At 40.2% G+C, this 18,234-nt stretch overlaps 1 protein-coding gene and 1 non-coding gene across 4 annotated transcripts in view; one reads left to right on the forward strand and one right to left on the reverse strand.

Annotated features, from left to right (window-relative positions):
• The window catches only part of POU6F2 (POU class 6 homeobox 2), a 469,381-nt gene that overhangs the window by 131,009 nt on the left and 320,138 nt on the right, over nt 1-18,234 (reverse strand). The window lies entirely within an intron of this gene.
• Nucleotides 3,127-3,258, forward strand: LOC135270763 (small nucleolar RNA SNORA20). Its single transcript, XR_010338896.1, has one exon. It is a non-coding gene; the product is annotated as a small nucleolar RNA SNORA20 (small nucleolar RNA).

An 18,234-nucleotide genomic window follows, 5' to 3' on the forward strand; every position in this document is an offset into this window, starting at 1 on the left:
AGGTGAAGAAATAGTTCTGAAACTAGACAGTGGAAATGGTTCGACAACATTGAGAATATACTTAGTGCCACTGAATCGTACACTTAGTTAATAGTTAAAATAGAAAATTTAATAAAGTGGTAAATAGTTAAAATGGCACGTTATATGTTACGTGTATCTTACTGTAAGAAAAAAGCTGTTTCTCTATGTTCACACACTGGGGACCAAGCTACATTGCCTTGGGAAGACACAGGGCAAGAGCATAATTCTCCTCTGCTCTTCATGGCTTTTTGGTCCTGAGGGGTCAGGGCAGCCACCACCAAGGTTTGTCCTGGTGGAGCCATTGGAGAGCCTTGGGCAGGATGCCAGCATAGGGAGAAACACACTGCCCACTGGAGAGACACAGGTTTGTCAGGGCAGAGAGCTGGGGTTACTATCAAAAGGAACTGTTGACTCATTTTTAAGTGCACACAAGACACCACACCAGTGGCTTCAACAGATGCTGGGGAAGACATGGAAGCTGGACACTATGCAGGCAGAGGATAGCCAAGGAAATTTGGGTTAAAAGTAAGACAGTGCTTCATAGTTTGAAGATACCTTCATTTAATATGATAAATTAGCTTTTCAAGACAACTGTATGGATAGATGATGTTATTGCCAAGTTATACATATAGAACTCAGTCTCATAAAGGTTAAGTGACCTTCCCAAGCTTACATAGCTTGGGAATATCCTGGATATCCATACAGTGAATATCCTGGATACTTCCCAAAACCTCTTACCATGATGGAATTCCTTGTATTGATGGAGCCACCAATTTTCTCCTAAGGGTTTGAGCAAAGATGACTGCTCACCTGCCGGAAGATTCCCTCCATGGCTGTGCTTGTGAGAAGAGGTGGCTCAGGTATCTCATTATTGAGCCTAAATGGAAGAAGGGTCTTGCTCATTCAGCTCTTGAGAAAGTGTACAGTTGTACCTCAGTCCTACTGCAGGCAAATCGTTTGTTTAAAACCTGCTGATGAGAAATGTAAATGTGCATTTTGAAGATAAAGGTGCTAATTTGAGTCACACAGGGGCAGTGTGGTGGTTGCAGGAAGGGAGGTGAGAGGTATGAATGGAAGGGAGGTGGAGAAGGGCCATGGTATACGTTATTCATGCCACTAGTTTGTGTTGATGGCAAGAAAATGCTTCCTCCATGTTTAGACATAGGGCAGCAGCAGCACTGTGCTCAGGCTTGGTGCCAGTTTAAGGAAAGTAAGTAGGCATCAGCTTACCTCGTCCACAGAACTCTGTGACATGTTGTCTCTAGAGTATCGCTGGGGTGGCATCTAAGAGTTCTCCAGATAGATTTGTCCCTAACTGGGGTCAGCAATTCCCAGTTTAGCCCCAGTTGTAAAGAATCACTGGGCCCATGGAAAAACCTGTGTTCCCTGATGTAGCCCTTGCCTCCCTAACTGTGCATTTATTGTGCACTTTTGCTCCCCACTAAGATCTCTAGAAGAAGAAAAAAAATGAATTTTGAGCAACCCAAAAGGAAGAATCTGAGTTAGTAAATGGAACATACACACATATCCCTTAGGTAAGAACATCTCAGGGAGCTGAACCAGGGATGCAAATCAGAAACCCTTTCTGGTGTCCTCAGTAAGGGCATCCCTAGCTGGCACCTGATCACTACATATGCTTTTGGCTCTGCAGGAAATAATAAGGTTGCCGTATTAAAGCCAAGAGTTTTTTTTACTGGCTTGCAATTCTCAGGACAACCCATAAACAAAACATGAAAGATTTCACGAGAACACAAAAGCTATCATCCTTGACTATGTGGAAGAGAAAGCTTGGTGGCAGGGAGGAGGAGGGGAAGGGAGAACCAAGGCACTACATGGAGAATGAAGAGATGGCTCTGTAGTTGACAGTACAAATAGAGACTTAAATATGCTACTTAAAGTTATAAAGTTAACTAAAAATAGTGCTATGCTTCTCTTAGAGAAGTGAGAGATGTTATAAGTGAACTAAACCCTCATATTCCATAGCTGGAAATGAACAGATGATATATCAAGTTAATAAAAGATAAATTGAAAGTCTCTGGGAATATGGAGGTAAACTCATAAAGCCTAAAACCAGAAATGGTTAAAATTTATATATTTTATGAGGGTGGAGAGGAAGATGGCTGAGAATTTGGCATGTTCTCAGAAGCCTTCTGGATTGAATTGATTTTTAACCATATGCATGTATTACACTGGACATTTGTTCCTGATAGATTAAGAAATATTCCCTAGGACTATTCCACAGGATGCTAGTTCCCACATGTGTTTCATGAAACTTTAAACAAAATTAGTTTCAAAACTTTGGTTACATTTTATATGATAACAGCAAATTCTTATGTGTCAGGCACTGTTTCAAGCATTTGATGTTAATCTCTTCATTGGTTTTCTCAACAGCTTTATAAAGTAAGTCTCCTAAATTGGACTCTCTCAAATGGACACCCTGAGCCAAGGATTTCAGTGCAAATGATTTAAAGAAGGGCTCCCAGGAGAAACCAGGAGAGGAGCAAGGACAGCAGGATGGGAGGGCAAGGAGCCAATCAAAGGCAGGATTTCAGGGCAAGTCCCAGTCTCATCCTGATTCCAGGGAGCTCTGAAGCATAAATTACACCTTGGAGTTTATCCTGCCTCACCGAGTTCCTTTATTCCCTGAGTCCTCCCAACACCAGTGGGTCACTGATTCCAGCTGGGGACCAGGCATAAACTCCAAAACATTTTGACTTTCCATAGGGGGAAGTGACTTCAGTGCCTAAGAATCAAATAATTATAGGAATCAAAGTATATATTTTAAAATTATCATAAGAGGTGATTATACTATGTAACAGGCCATGTTAGAGTACTCTTAAAGCAGAAATTGCCCTCAGAGAGGCAAGCTATGAATTTCCATAGAGCAAATCTATAATGGGTTGGTAAAAGCACAATCACATGAGGTCTTCTTGGCTTACTTTCTCTCATATGTACAGACATATACTAATAGCATATTATTATATTTATTATATATTATACGATCATATATTTACAATATTATATATCATATAATTATATACTACATATTTACAATGTTATATATAATATATACATTACACCAAGACACATTAAAGACACAGATGGCTTCCCATTTATTTGCTGCTTGTAGTCTCACAGTGATATGAGCAATTATACATGTGGGATAAAATAATATTGGGCCACTGTAAATTGAGATGAAGTAACCATTTTCATCTCTTCTGCATGGACTAGACATTGTTTCTGTATAGAATATCTAGATATCCTTGAACTGGTGAAGGTTTTAACATACTGACAGAAACTAAGTGTCTATCAGATGAAGGTTAGTCATTACTGGAAGTACAGAAAGACAGCATTACAGAAGCCAATTCTGAAGTTGGAGTGGTGGTCAGAGGCCATGCCCTATCTAGTCCAGCTGGCGGGCATTCCCATTGTGTAGATACGTGTGGCCACTGCATCTCTGAGTAAGTAATATTAGGGTCCCTCGACAATTATATTTTTCTTTGCAAACTAAAATGAGCATTCTGGTTTTAAAATCTGTCTTCTTCAGCTTGAGTCAGCATTGTGATATTCTGATCCAGCCTAGGACACTAATTAAATTGAGTTTCTTGCCCTAGGCTGAGATCTAGACCCTATATGGGACCAAATTCATCTTTGGCTCCACTGATGATACCAACTTTGGCATGAACCTTCTTTTGAAAAGTCAGCAGTAGACATTTGTTCCTGATAGATTAAGAAATATTCCCTAGGACTATTCCACAGGATGCTAGTTCCCACATATGTTCCATGGAAAAAAAAGTGTCCAATGGCCAAAAAATTATTTGGGAGATATTGCATGTTTCATCCTATTTTTGGAAATCCAGTGAGCATTAGAATATTAATGGCCAGAATTTCAGCATTAAAGAAACCTGATTAACATTTTCTATCCAATACTGACCAAACTCATTTGACCTTGGAATGCCATCTTTTTTTTTTTTTTTTTTTTGACACAAACTAATCCATACATGTATGGAACTAATATTATGAGGGGGGCCCACTTACAAATAACCTGAGGGTGTCACTGTCTATTATAGTCAGACATGACCATTTTATAAATGAAGAAATTTTTAGAATTTTATATATATATATATATATATATATATGATTTATATATTTTATATCAGGATCTCTGGAGGACATGATGAATTATTTTCAATATCAAATAAGCTTAATAAAATTCTTTTTCTTTTTTAGAGTGGGGGAGGTCTCACTATGTTGCTCAGCCTGACCTTGATCTCCTGGACTCAAGTGATCCTCTCAGAATAACTGGGACTACAGGCATGTACCACCACACCCAGCTTGCCTAATGAAATTCTTGTTTACCTCTAATAAGTTTGCATGTGTTAATCCATATGTCAAGCTTATCCAGTGTGATGAAACTGGCGAATTCACACCAAAGAGAAACTTTGAAGGTAATAAACATCTTTGATAAAAAATATAAATGTGTTAAGATGTAAATCTGTGTTAAGTGGGTATATGCATATGAATTTCTTAATAAATGCAGTTTCCATGAAGGCAAAGTATTTCAGGTAGTGTGGTAGGAAAGGAGAAATAAACACAAAAAAGGCTCTTAAAGTGTGCAGAGGTGGGAAACTGGAGCTGCGAATCTTATGACCAACTAGGACAACCTGGGGCTTAGCTGAATTCTCCCCAGGTGCTGGGAAAACATCACTGTTACAGATATTCAGCTGTGAGGAGCTTGGTATGGAAATTTTTGCTTCTCCAAAAAGCCTACAGCATGAGTTAAAGAATAAAATGCAGTCCTATCAATACTAAACATTTTAATAAGATCTTCCTTAAGACAAAAAAATTTAAATAACCCTCTCTGCCTTTTCCCATCAAATTTCAAGTATTTTCCAGGTGTCGATACAATAGAAAATCAGAACTCCCAGGGTTTGAGAGGGCATTTTGACTGAATTCTGGTGGATAGATTCTACATGTTCCTTGATTTTGCTTAACTGATGTTTGGATAACTTGCAAGGAATCCATAGACTGTTTATGGAAACGTTGATTCTTGATTTGAAATCTATTTTCTCAGCAGATGAGACCAAATTTATCCATCAGAGAATCTAGCCCTTGCACAAGAATTAGTAGTATTCTTTCCTTACAGAGTTTGGCAGAGGCTTGGTGAAGAACATGGCAGAAACAATGTGACTCTCCTTGGATATCAGTTCTCTGTGCTCTGCAAATTCTCCAATACATGGATAATCAAGTTGTTGTTGTTTTCCTGAGAGGTCTGAGATTCACTGTCTCTGCTTCACTCTCTTCTTGAAACCAAATGCATTTAAGGACAGAATATACATTTGGGTGAGATAGGAAGCAGCTTAAAAAAGTGCTCATGTCACATTCAATCCCACTATTTTTCCTCTGTCAATGTGCAAAACACTAATTTACATCTTTGGTGACTTCTTAGAAGGCCAATCCACCTTGGAGGTTAAAAGGTTTAAAATTACAGTGAACATTTATTGAGCATGTGTTTTCCAGGGATATTTTTGCTTTCATAAAAATTAAAGTAGAAGAGAACCCATAAGCCATATTCACTAAAAATGATGCTATGGGTATGGGGGGAAGGGAGAAATATGCTGAGTTTATATTCTTATGTTAATAAAATAATTCTTTAAATTTAGCAGATAAAGCAAGATGCACCCTGGCTTTCAAAGTATCAGTGTTTACCTTTTCCTTCAAATGGAGATTTGTAGGAGAAAATATTACAGGCAATTCAATGGCTACTGTGCCTGGTTTAAACACAGCACTATGTTCACTCAAATTTCTTTTAGGCTATAGACACATGGGCCAGTGCTTATTTTCATGGTTGATTTAATTCATCCCCTGTGCCAGTGTGGGGATTATTCCCTACAGTTATTCTCCAGTGATCTGTCAGCTCAGATTAAAAAAAGTTAAGTGACAAAGATGTGGCAGCTGATTCCTTTAGAAGGCTGTGGAAGCTGGAGTATATAGCAAGAGATTTCTTTTTAAGAATCTGACTATGTTCTCTCTTTAATTTCCTCATATCTCCATGAATCTTTCTTATCTAGGCTGAACTTTAAACTTCCTAAACAGGCAATTCAATTTTGTTCCTATACAACTTCAGGGTTGCCAAAAAGGGTTTACAGATCTTACTTCACTGGCTCTTGCTTTGTTTTTAAGAAGAGGAGATAGCATATATTTTCTCACTTTACAGATGAAATCTAAGACATGATTCTGGGACCACATGGATCCCAGTGTTGCTTGGGATACACAATAAACAATAATTCTGTCTCAAGTGACATCTATTTTTATATTTTGAGATATAGGATTCAAAGTATGCCTTTGCCAGATTTACAATTCTGTTCCAGATTCTTTGAAAAGAAACCTGCAATAAAATGACTTTAATTGTATAGCAAATGTTACTGTTGTTAAATGGTAAGTTACTCATATCATAAATATTATTATTCTCACTCTTATTTTCTCTTTCCATCTCTACAGTGGAATTCTTTAGTAGGATTATGAATATATTGTATGAGTAATTTGGTGATTTTGTACTGATGTGTAAATTAGTCATTCAATTCACACATTCATTTTAAAGGCTTTCATATGTCCTAAGTTAAAAAGAAGGCAATTAACAGTTTTAACAAAATAATTACATTAATTCTTCACTTTACTGGGAGAAAAGGGCCATCAAAAATAGAATCCTGAGAAAATTCATAAAAAAAACAGTAAATACTGGACTATTAATGGGGCTAGAATGTAATATGGTTGTATAACCTATATAATTACAAATGTTTTCTGCAAATGTCTCATGGATTTCTGCCAGGACGGTTGGTCTTGCTTATGAGAAATAAAATAGTATTATTTTTATTTTGTCTACTGCAATGTGGACAAAAGGGGCAAATAGAAATGGGTCAGTCAGGGTAGGTTAGGTTATGCTGCAGTAACAAGCAACCTCAAAATCCCAGTACAGTTTACTTCCTTATGTGTCCTAAATCATCAGGGGGCTCAGTTCATTGTAGTCACTTAGGTGGCCAAGCTGGTGGCGCACCTACTATCTTGAAAGAAAGAGAGATTTTGAGAATGGAAACTAAATGCTCTGGCCCAGAAGTAGCCCCCATCACTTTCTCTTGAAATGGCCAGAACTGGTCACATGACACCACACGAATGCAAGGAGACCAGGAAGTGCCAAAGTGTCAACTCTTAGAAAGGGGGAGAACCAGGGAAGTTTGGTGAACCACATTAGTGACCTCCACAAAGGCCTCACTCTTCCCCTCAGATAGTTTCCACATTTATCACTTACTTTCCATTTTCATTTCCCTTTGTTTAACCTCATTATGTCTTGTCTGCATCATTACAAAAACTTTTTTTTTTGTTTGAGACAGCGTTTTTGCTCTGTTGCCCAGGTTGGAGTGCAATGGTGTGATCTCGGCTCACTGCAACATCTGCTTCCCGGGTTCAAGTGATTCTCCTGCTTCAGCCTCCTGAGTAGCTGGGATTACAGGCATCTGCCACCATGCCCAGCTAATTTTTGTATTTTTAGTAGAGACAAGGTTTCACCATGTTGGCCAGGCTGGTTTTGAACTGTTGACCTGAGGTGATCCACCTGCCTCAGCTTCCCAAAGTGCTAGAATTACAGTTGTGAGCCACTGTGCCTGGCAGTGCAAGGGCCTCTTAACTGACCTCTAATCTCTTGCCTTCCTCACTCTCTCTCTCTCTCATTCATTAAATTAACTAATGTTATCAACCGTGGGCCAAGTGCCCATCTGCTACCAGAATTATCTTTGTAAAACACAGATAGGATTATCCTATTACTTTTTTTAAAGAAGGGAATATACGATATCTCTCAAACCAAGGAATTAAACCACAGTGCTCAGCCCAATACTAGAGAATGAGGACACTCTGGCTTCAACCCACTTTTCCAGACATACCCTGACCTCTTCTGAGAACCTCACTTCTAGTCCAGAGGTTGAAGCTGACGGTTCATGGCCATCCACAGCCACAGACGGGGATGTCCCACTCCACACATGGAATCAGGGCTTAAAAAAAGTTTGAATTGGTTGACAAGAATAAAAAATCAGGAGAGCCTCCATAAAATATGCATTGTCCATTTTTCTTAAAAACAAAACTCAACCCCACATCCAGAAGGTTTGGCAACGTGACACTGCATGGGGACTGGAGCTGAGCACAGCTGTCCTCTTGCTGGGATCCAGGGCAGCCAGGATGAACTGCCCCCTCTCCTGAAATCCTATGAGGGGACATCTGTTGTGCATTGCACTACAATTAATGTGTCCCTGGTTGATTCTTTTACCAACTAGCTCCCTAAGGAAGGTAACCATTTTTATGCAGGACTTTTTTTTTTTTTTAAATTTTTCTGTCTTCTGTCTCAGCAACCTGTGTGTAGAAGATGTTCACTAAATAATTAGGAATTATAATTGTAGGAAGCTGTAATTTGGCCGCTTGATGACTTCAGCTTATTCTTCCTACCTAACATGTGTCATGTGCTTGCTTTGGTTAAGTTCACAAAAGTAGAGATATCACTGGAGAATTCCTGAGGTTCCCAAGATCCACTGCTCAGGGTTCTAGGAGACTACCTCTAAATCAGGTGACTTCTGAGTCTGCAAGGAGCTGCAATTAATTTTGGGGAATGGTATGGATTTATTTTTCTAAAAAATCAAGTTCTTGTGTTCCTTTTTTGAAAATATATAACTGTTCAGGTCAAGGCAGCCACCTGGATGCATCTGGAGCCACGTCTTAAAAATTCTGTAAAATAATTTCATTTATGAACTAGAAAGTTATTAAAGGAAGTGAATGAACACCTAAGAATTCAGGATTTGAAGGTGTGCTATTGGAATTCAATAGGAAATATGTACATGAAATGTGGTCAAAGAGGAAATGACAAGCTTAGAGACCCCTGAAAGGTTATCTTGATAAACAGAAAAGTACTGCAGGCAGATCTGAGATGGTCAGATTAAATCATAATCTTAGAAGAGTGAAAAATGTCATCCTAACCTAGGGCTGACTCAAATTCCACTCAATCTGGAAAGAAACATAATAGAGCACATGGATTAAGAGGGTTTGAGTTGAAGGTCAGGTTTTCAGTATGTCTGGGCTGGCAGGATGTAAAAGTCAGCCAGGCATAACAAACACGTTGCCCTGTTGAGTGAGGAGGCGGTGGAAGGGCCGAAGCCCAAGGTGCACGTGGGGCCCAAGGGTCAGTTACTGACTTCTCTTCCCCAGCCACGCTCCACTCCTGGCCATCTGCAAATGCATGCTCTGTCCATAAGGGGAACCAGGCAAAAGTATAGGATGGATGAGCACAGATTCACTAACAGCATAGGTGAAGCAACACACAGATCCCTTCTACTCACAATGAATTAGAACGTTTAATACTAGTTTCAAACAGGTTCTAGAAAAGCTATTTAGAGGAGGATGAGTATTTGAGTTTTACGGCAACATAGCAACTCAAAACTATAGGATACTTACTTCGTGAAGGCTCTCACTGTTTGATTGAACCTATGTAACAGTCTCCTGTTTTTTCTTTCTCTCTCTCTCTCATATATATATATATATATATCACAGCTTAAAGTACAGCTCCCTCCTCCCCTACCTCTCTTTCTCTCTCTCCCTTCTCCTTTCTTCCTCCTCCACTTTCCTCCCTTCCTTCCAATGCATCTTCTCTCCTTACTCTAAAAATGTATTAAGCACCTGCCTTATGTTGGGGAATGTGCAGGCAATTGAACTATAAACATAACTTCAATTGTGATTCTGCCTCCCCACACTTCACTCACATCCTATCTGGAAAAACAGACAAGCAAATGCTCAAGCACAAGGTGAAATGTCAATATTTCTTCTTGGTTAATAATTTTTACTGTCTGCCCACATTTCCAAAAAAAAGTACACACCCTCTCCCTTCACATCAAAACCTTCAATACTTAGCTCCAAGCCGACTTTCAGGCTTTAGCTCCCAACATTCTGGGTGTAACCTCACACTCCAGCTGCTCCATTGCACATCATTTCACATTCACACCTGGCTTTTGCTCATGATTTGTTCTGTTTTCTGCAATGGCGATCCCTTAGCTCTCCCTCCTTCTGTTTCCCTCTGTCATGATCCTACCCTTCCTTCATCTCTTCTTTCTGGGCAGCCCCATCTGCTCCCATTTACAGATAGTAGGTTTAATGAAGTGATGCCCTGGTTATGGTACACACAGTAGTTTCCCCCTTATCTGTGGTTTTTCTTTCCTCTGTTTCAATAACCTGTGTCTGAAAAGATTACAGTATTTTAAGAGAGGGAGTGAGAGACCACATTCACATAATTTTTATTACAATATATTGTTATAATTGTTCTATGTTATTGAAGAATTGCTTTTTATTTATTTTTGAGACAAGGGCTTGCTCTGTTGCCCAGGCTGGAGTGCAGTGGTGTGATCACAGCTCACTGCAGCCTTGATCTCCTGGGATCAAGTGATCCTCCCACCTCAGCCTCCCAAGCAACTGGGACTACAGGTGCATGCCACCATGCCTGGCTAAGTTTTTAAATTTTTGGTAGAGATAGGGTCTTACTATGTTGACCAGGCTGGTCTCCAACTCCTGGCCTCAACCAATCTTCCCACCTTAGTCTCCCAAAGTCCTGGGATTAAAGGTCTGGGCCACTGCACCTGGTCAAAATTGTTGTTGTTGTCAACCTCTTACTATGCCTAATTTATAAATTAAACTTTATTGATATGTATGAATAGGAAAAAACATAGTATTAGAGGGTTCAGTACTATCTGCAGCTTCAGGCAACCACTGGGGATGTTAGAACATGTGCCCCTCAGAAAAGCAGCAACTACTGTATCTCTTTTATATTAATAGTTGTTAGCCAACATTAGAACACCATTGTCCTAGTTCAGATCATGCTGAAACTCTAGGGATGCAAAAAGACTTTTTGGACTATGAACCCCTTTGAGAATCTGCTAAAAATAAATATTTATATATATATATTTACCTTTTCCAGGAGATATGTTTATACTTGTAAATTTAACATAGCTTCTCAGGGGATTTCAGACTCCTTTAAGTCCATCCAGAGACACCGACCCACCTGATGACTGACAGCGTCTGCAGGGGACTAGGCTACAGGTCAGGGTGAAAGGCATCTGACCTTCCCTGAAACATACGGCCCTTCCTGGCATCCATTAATGGGGAGAGGTAGGTCTTTGATGGAGATTCAGAATCTGGAAAGTGGGCCACAGGTGGTTGAGAGAATTCTGGCTGCTTGATGGTTTTTATTCTTTTCAGTCAGGTCTTAAGAATTCTAATCTAGCCTCTGAACCTCCCAGGTGGGAAGAGTTAAAGACTCTCCGCCCCATGGAGGTTCATTCTGAGTGAGCTCAAGGTGTAAGCCATATTATCTAATGGGAGGTTACCCTCTGAGCTGGCTTAAAGTCATGTTTAAATAATCTAGCTGGTCTCATTCTGTTATGGGGCTTAAAGTGACTCTACAATGGCAGAGGTCAGACACTGTAGTGCATTGCTGAACCAAAATGCAGATTTTTAAAGGGGCTGCCTGAGAATTAGGTAAGACATCTCTTAATGCTTCATTTATGTTATACAGAAATTGATTTTAAATAGTAATTTTGGAAAGAGCTATTGGTGTTCTGTGAGTCCCACTCTCTCAAGGAGCAGGGGCTTTTTCCCCTTCATTTTATGCCAAGAAAAGGCAGCTTCCATGGAGCTGGTTTGTGTCCCTGCAGTTGGGGGACACATCAGACCTGTGTTGGCCTCCTGTTGGAAAATGCCAGGCTGGTTAGCTGCTTTAATGGGGAGGCTAAGTCTCCTTAGAGACTTTGTGGCCCTGGTGGCTGGCACCTGAGGCTTGCATGAGAATCTCCCCGGGGCTGGATGTGGGCCATGTGTGTGACAGAACCCACCTGAGATCGTGTTTGAGAGAGTCTCGTGCAGGGGTGAACATATCTCAGCACAGAGAATTTAGATGTAGGGCATCACCCACATTAAAGGATCTGTATTTGAGAGGCCAGGATTGGGAGGTTTCCATAAAACCACAATACCACCCCCCAGAAAGAGCCATCTGCAAATATCTTCGAGTCCAGTGAGTGTGAAGCCAGCCAACAGTAGCACCTGTCAGCAGGAACTGCCCCTGCTTTCTTTTCCTCTGAAAGAGTCAGAAACTAAAGACAGAGGAGGAGCTGAAACTGTAGGTGGGGAACAAAGAGAGATTCCCTTTCCCAGCTGCAGGCTTTCTGCTTGCAATTTGGTTGAGATGTAGGATATGGGAGGTGAAGGCGGCTGAAACCGCAAATCAAATTGGAGTTTTGTTTTGTTTTGAGGGAAGGTCTCCCTTTGTCACCAGGTTGAGGTGCAGTGATGTGATCATAGCTCACCCCAGCCTCAAACTCCCATGCCCAAGTGATTTTCCTGCCTCAGCCCCTCTAGTACCTGGGACCTGAGACATGCACCACTACATCCAACTAATTTGTTAATTCTTTTAGAGATGGGGGTCTCACTATGTTGCCCAAGGTGGCCTCAAACTCCTTGGCTGAAGTCATCCTTCCACCTCGGCCCTCCAAAGTGCTGGGACTAAAAGTGCTGAGATTAAAGGCCCCAAGTTGGAGTTTTGACTATTAGCTGTGTCTGTACATTCTACATATTAAAGCGAAGTAGTGTTTATATTACCTAGCAGTAGCCAGGTACATTACAGGACTTCCTTGAGTTGTCATTTGGGGGCAAGGGAAGAACCAGCCCTAATAAATGAGTTGAAAGCGACACTGAGTTGAACAAGTCATGTAGTGATTGCACTCACCTCAGAGGAACTGAGCCTTGCTTTGTTTTCTTCCTAAGAGAGCAGAGGGGTTCTTTTGCAGCAGATACAGAGGAGCTGCTGGGCTAAGTGCACTGTATTTTCTTCTGTGCTTTTCCTCCTTTTCTCTCTGGTGCTGTCTTTGTGAGTCTAAGACCTTTGTTGAGAGGGATAAGTTTCCCTTTCTTTGGAAACGTTCGTTCAGCATTCAACACCTATTTATTGACTGTGCACTGCAGAGACTGTCAAGCCTCAGGGTGCAGAGGAATCACCTAGGGTGCTTGTAAAAATGCTGATTCCAGGGCCCCACCTATGCAGATTGTGATTACATAGCCCTGGAGTGGGCTGAGGAACTGGCAGCCTTTAAACAGGCTTCTGGTACAGGGGTCCTCAGTCTATACTTGAGTAGTGCTGGTCTCTGCTGGTTTCCTGGCACTGTGCTGGGTGCCTAAATATCACAAGAAATCAGACATATTTCACACCCTCAAAAATCTAACAGTTTGGTGGCATATGTAGCTAGCCTGCAAATTATCGACGTGTTTGAGCATGTGTTTCTTTACAAGTATTTACAAACCATGAGACAGCAATAGGGTTAGTGTGGGAAGAGAGAGAGAAAAAACCCTTGTAAGTGCCAAGAAAGAAAGATTTCCTATGGTGAGACGGGCTGGGAAGAAAGGGAAAATGAAGGGCGAAGTCTTTAGGAGGCTCACCACAGAGAAAGAGTGACTAGTAATTTGAGGATTCCTTTGCCAGCATTCTGCCAAATGTATGAGAATTAGAGCTGTCAGGGTCCTTGGAACTCATCAAACCCAATTTTACCCTTGAGAAATAAAGAAAATGAGACCCAGAGACCCTGAATGATTTGCTCAAGTGCACACAGAGAAGGTAGGATTGTTTATCTGATACATTTTGAATATATGTTGAAGCAATAATCACTTATACCAAGGTGAGTCATTTATTGGCTTAGAATTCTGGAGGCAGTTCTGTACCTAATAGTTAAAATCCCTGTAAATGTATGATTCAATGAGGAATATAATTAGAAAAGCCTCCAAAAGCTTCTTTTAAAATAATCCATTTTATCTAAGATAATACAAGTAAGTGAAAAGAAATCCCCATGGTAATGTATTATGTCTTAGCTTTTGACCATAAATTATTAAAACTGAAAAATATCTTTGTCACAAAAACTGAGTTGCAAATACATCTTCATTTGCTCAGGCACCATGTATTTACTGAGAACCTACTATGTTCCAGGCAACCGGTGATGACTTCCAAGCCAAGATGGAATATGAAAGAGGCATCCACTTTAGAAAGGACACAGCTCCTTCTGGGTGTGTGCTGGCTTTTTACAAGCCGTCCATGAGTGCCAATCACAGTGGCAGCTGATGTGCAGCCCCAGCTGACTAGAAGTCAGTTTTACATGCCACTGAGCTAGGGTGTCCTCTGGGAAATACTGCCCCTCCAATGGCAAGGCCAGATTAAGCAGCTCAGCGACACTTAATTCCTTGTAGCATAAAGGATGACTTACTGCAGAGGAGGTGGGATTTGAAAAAAAGAAATTCCTGCTCTGGAATAAAGCACCTCTCTGATCTCAAGAAGGAAGGTGAGTTCCTGATTCTTTCCTTGGGAAGAACATCAGAGTCTTCCCTCTCAATCCCATGTTACTGGGAAGCTTTTGTTAATCTCAGGCTATGTTTCTGATTTTGCCCCTTACTTTTCAAGTGAGAGAACTGAAAGAGAATGGATATTCAAAAAGACTCACATTCACATTTAGTTTATTTTTCTTTTATTATAAGGTGGTTAATAAAATCAAGGTCAATTCTAAAATTCATAATTGTAACATTTCATCTTCCTTCAGCAACAGCAAAGTGCAGCAATAGGATGAAGGGGCCTGTTGCCTTGTCTTACAAGTATATACTTCAAAAGTCTGAAGATCCATTTAGGAAGGGAGCTAGGGAACCTAAAGTCTTTCAGCATGGAACATAGCACAGAGAACATGGCAAGCACGGGGACTGCTAGGTATCCCCAGAGCTGCTTGGCCCTGCACTCTGGTGGTGAGGCTCACTTACACTGCAATCAGTGGGTACTGGGTGAAAACTCAGGGTTCTCAGGGACAAGCTCGGTTCCCATGATATTTTTCTGCCACACTGTCTGAGGTCCAAACCCCTTGCTGTCAGATATTCTTATGTGGATCCTTAGATATGGTGGGGAAGAGTGTCACATGCACTCTGAATAAGATCACAATTATGCTTTATTAGTGTTATAGTTAAAAAAGAAAATCAAAAATTTTTTCCCATTCTGTTGGTTGCTGATTCACTCTAATGATGGTTTCTTTTGCTGTACAGAAGCTCTGGAGTTTAATTAGATCCCATTTGTCCATCCTGACTTTTATTGCCATTGCTTTTGGTGATTTAGTCATGAAGTCCTTGCCTATGCCTATGTCCTGGATGGTTTTGCCTATGTTTTCTTCTAGTGTTTTTATAGTGTTAGTATGCACCTAAAGTAAAATAAATAAATAAATAAAATAAAATAAAAACACTAAGTCCTGCCAGTGTTCAGAGGTTCCCTGGAAACAAAATAAATTCAAATCTGCCAGCTGGTGACCCGAATGGTACAGTTTGGGCATTTAAAACAGGAATGCTGAAAAGATAGCAAGTTGGATATTGAACCCCGCCAATAGATTGAGGCATACTATTTCTGAGATTTCTACTCCTGCCATTACTACTGTTACCATTATTATTCCTGGCATGACTGTGACCACTCTCATTGCCGTTACTCCTACTGCTACCAATATTACTATTGGAGGACAGTACTAAATCGAACTTGAACTTAAGGAAGGGCTTCCTCAAGCTGCTCCCAACCGACTTCTGTCATCTTAACTGGCAGAATTTTTCTCACAGGAGATGCATATCAAAAGGATAAAACATTTAAATTGGGGGCAAGTTTTGTAACTAAATATTAGGTCTTTTGTCTATACAATTAGAAAATACTGATCACTCCACATGGATGTTATAAAGCTAACATGAAGTTGCGCATGTAAAGTCTTAGGTCAATGTCACCCGTGAAGTAGAGACATTGAAAGTATTCATTCTTTCTTTTCCTTTTTTTCTCCCCAACCCACTGCCATTCTTGCTACTGGGGATTCCAACCAGGACTGAAGGGAGAGATCTATGGGATAAGTGCAGAAGTTTGAAGGAAAAAGGGGAATGGAATAAAGCGGATTAAAGCAGAGCTGCCCTGCTCTAGTTGCTGTGATGGGGGGCCACTTAGATAGTAAGTCTGCCTGCCCAGAGGATGGAGGAGAGAGGAAACTGACCATAAACCAGTGGGCATTTATTTTTCTAACCATACAGATTGGCCCCAAAACACAAACTAAACTAATGCAATCAAAAGGTTTATGGATCATTCGTTGAATACTTATTATGTGTAACACTTAATACACCTCCTCTAACCCTGACAAAAACCCTTGGTGGTTCATTTGCATATATGAGTTAAGGAACTTGAGTCAAAGACCAGCTGCAAGCCAAGCCAGGAAAATCCTTCCTGCAGTGACCCTAGAGTATGGACGCTTCCCTGGAAAAATTAACACTGTAAATGTTAAGGAAATGTTTACAAATGAAAAGAAGATTCTCTCCTGTGGTTTTACAGAATTAAAGTAGCAAGCCTCCCTCAAAAATCCTAACCTATACATAGCTATACATAGTAGCTATCCCCTACTCAACAATAAATAGGAAACACAAACTTTTCTTTCTATGGCTGTAAAGTATGATACTAAAACTGACAGCACCATAAATCTCAAGTCACTGGAAATGCTGTGAAATGTTACGTGCACTAGTGCAGTGATACAGGTAAGACCACAGAGGTTGGAGTTTTGCTGTGTTTTAATTTTGATCACCTGAAGACCATCTTTCAGAAGTTCGTTACTGTCATGGTGCCATGACTAAGAGTTTTTTTTTTTTAAGTTGTCTAAAGTTCAGAAGAGTAATTACCTTACTTGGGCTTAAGAAGGTACCTTTCTAAAGAACCGGGAAAAATTCTTTTTTTATTCAGAGCCTCAGATCTCTTTAATACCTTTGCTAGAGTTTAGTTCATGTATCCTTTAGAATCAAAGTGTGATTAACTTAGGTTCCAACAAAAAATAAGTTTTGGTAAATGTAAGAATAAATGTTTTATGTTTTGACTATGGCATGGAATGTTCTTATGAATTCCACAACTTGTCAGCTGGACTCAGAAACAGCAATAGCCTTAAAACATGATTATTAGGAACATAAGAATGACAAGACAGAAAAGCAAACAAATAAAAATGTTTGTTTCATGCTCTTCTTCACCACTCCCAGCAAGAATGCCCTCTCACCGAAATGCCTTGAACCAACTCAATGCTCTTTAGAATCTTTAGCTCATTCACATAAGGTCTTTTAACCTTACATCAAGGAAATATTGAAGCTTGCTTCAAGCAAGGCCCATGTCTAGCTGGGAGGAATTGCCTGAAGATCATATTAATGACAATTTTCAATAGAAATAGGGGATGATCTGCTTGCTCGATTACAGTAAACGAATTCCTCCTGTTGGAATTACTGCTGATACTGTAAATCTCTTCAAGAAAGGCCAGTCAACCAACTGTGCTGGACTCCTACACACTGGGAGTGTTGTGATTCAAAGTGCAGCCCGTAGGAACTGGGTGGGGAAGCCAGGGACCTGACCTGCAGGCAGAAGTACAGTTACAGTTCCCAAATATAAATGTCTGCAAATCACCGTCACATGCAACAGAACAATCGAAACAGCACGCAGAACATCACAGAATCTCAAAGCAGAAGTTGGGGGCTCTCTGGACTAAACTTCCTTTATATGGTAGGGATTTCTCCCATAGGGTCCCTGACAGCAAACATCTGACATCTTTTTCACAATCTCCATTGGCAGGGAAACTCAGCGTTTATGAGGATGCTGATTCCTCATTAGCTCTGACGCTAAGATAATTTTCTTGAAAAATTGAAACTTTACCTTTCTGTGAGTGTTCAAATTCTGTTTCTGTAGCAATACTTGAAAAGTCACTTTTGACATTTCTTCGAATACATTTAGGGTTAATTAACACAAAGGCTAGGTATTCATTAGATTGTCCTGATATGACTTAAGTTTTCAGAATCCTCCGTTTAACTGTTCTTCACCCTCCAGGTTCACTCTGGTTCAAAAATGTTAAAGGGATTTAGGGGAAGGAATGGACTTAGACCCTAGAGGATTTATTTATTCACTAAATAAATATTTGAATGATTACTGTGTTCCAGGCACTATTCTAGGAATAAAGAAAAAGACAAAACAGATAATAATTTGGATCCTCAGGGAACTTGTATTTTAGTCTAGGGGAGATAGATAAGAAACAAAATACGTAAAGAAGGTAGAGTAAGCTAGATGGGAACAATTGC

This window comes from Aotus nancymaae, unplaced genomic scaffold (assembly GCF_030222135.1).
Source record: "Aotus nancymaae isolate 86718 unplaced genomic scaffold, 86718_ANA_hifiasm-v0.15.2.pri h1tg000065l, whole genome shotgun sequence".
NCBI classification, from domain to species: Eukaryota; Metazoa; Chordata; class Mammalia; order Primates; family Aotidae; genus Aotus; species Aotus nancymaae.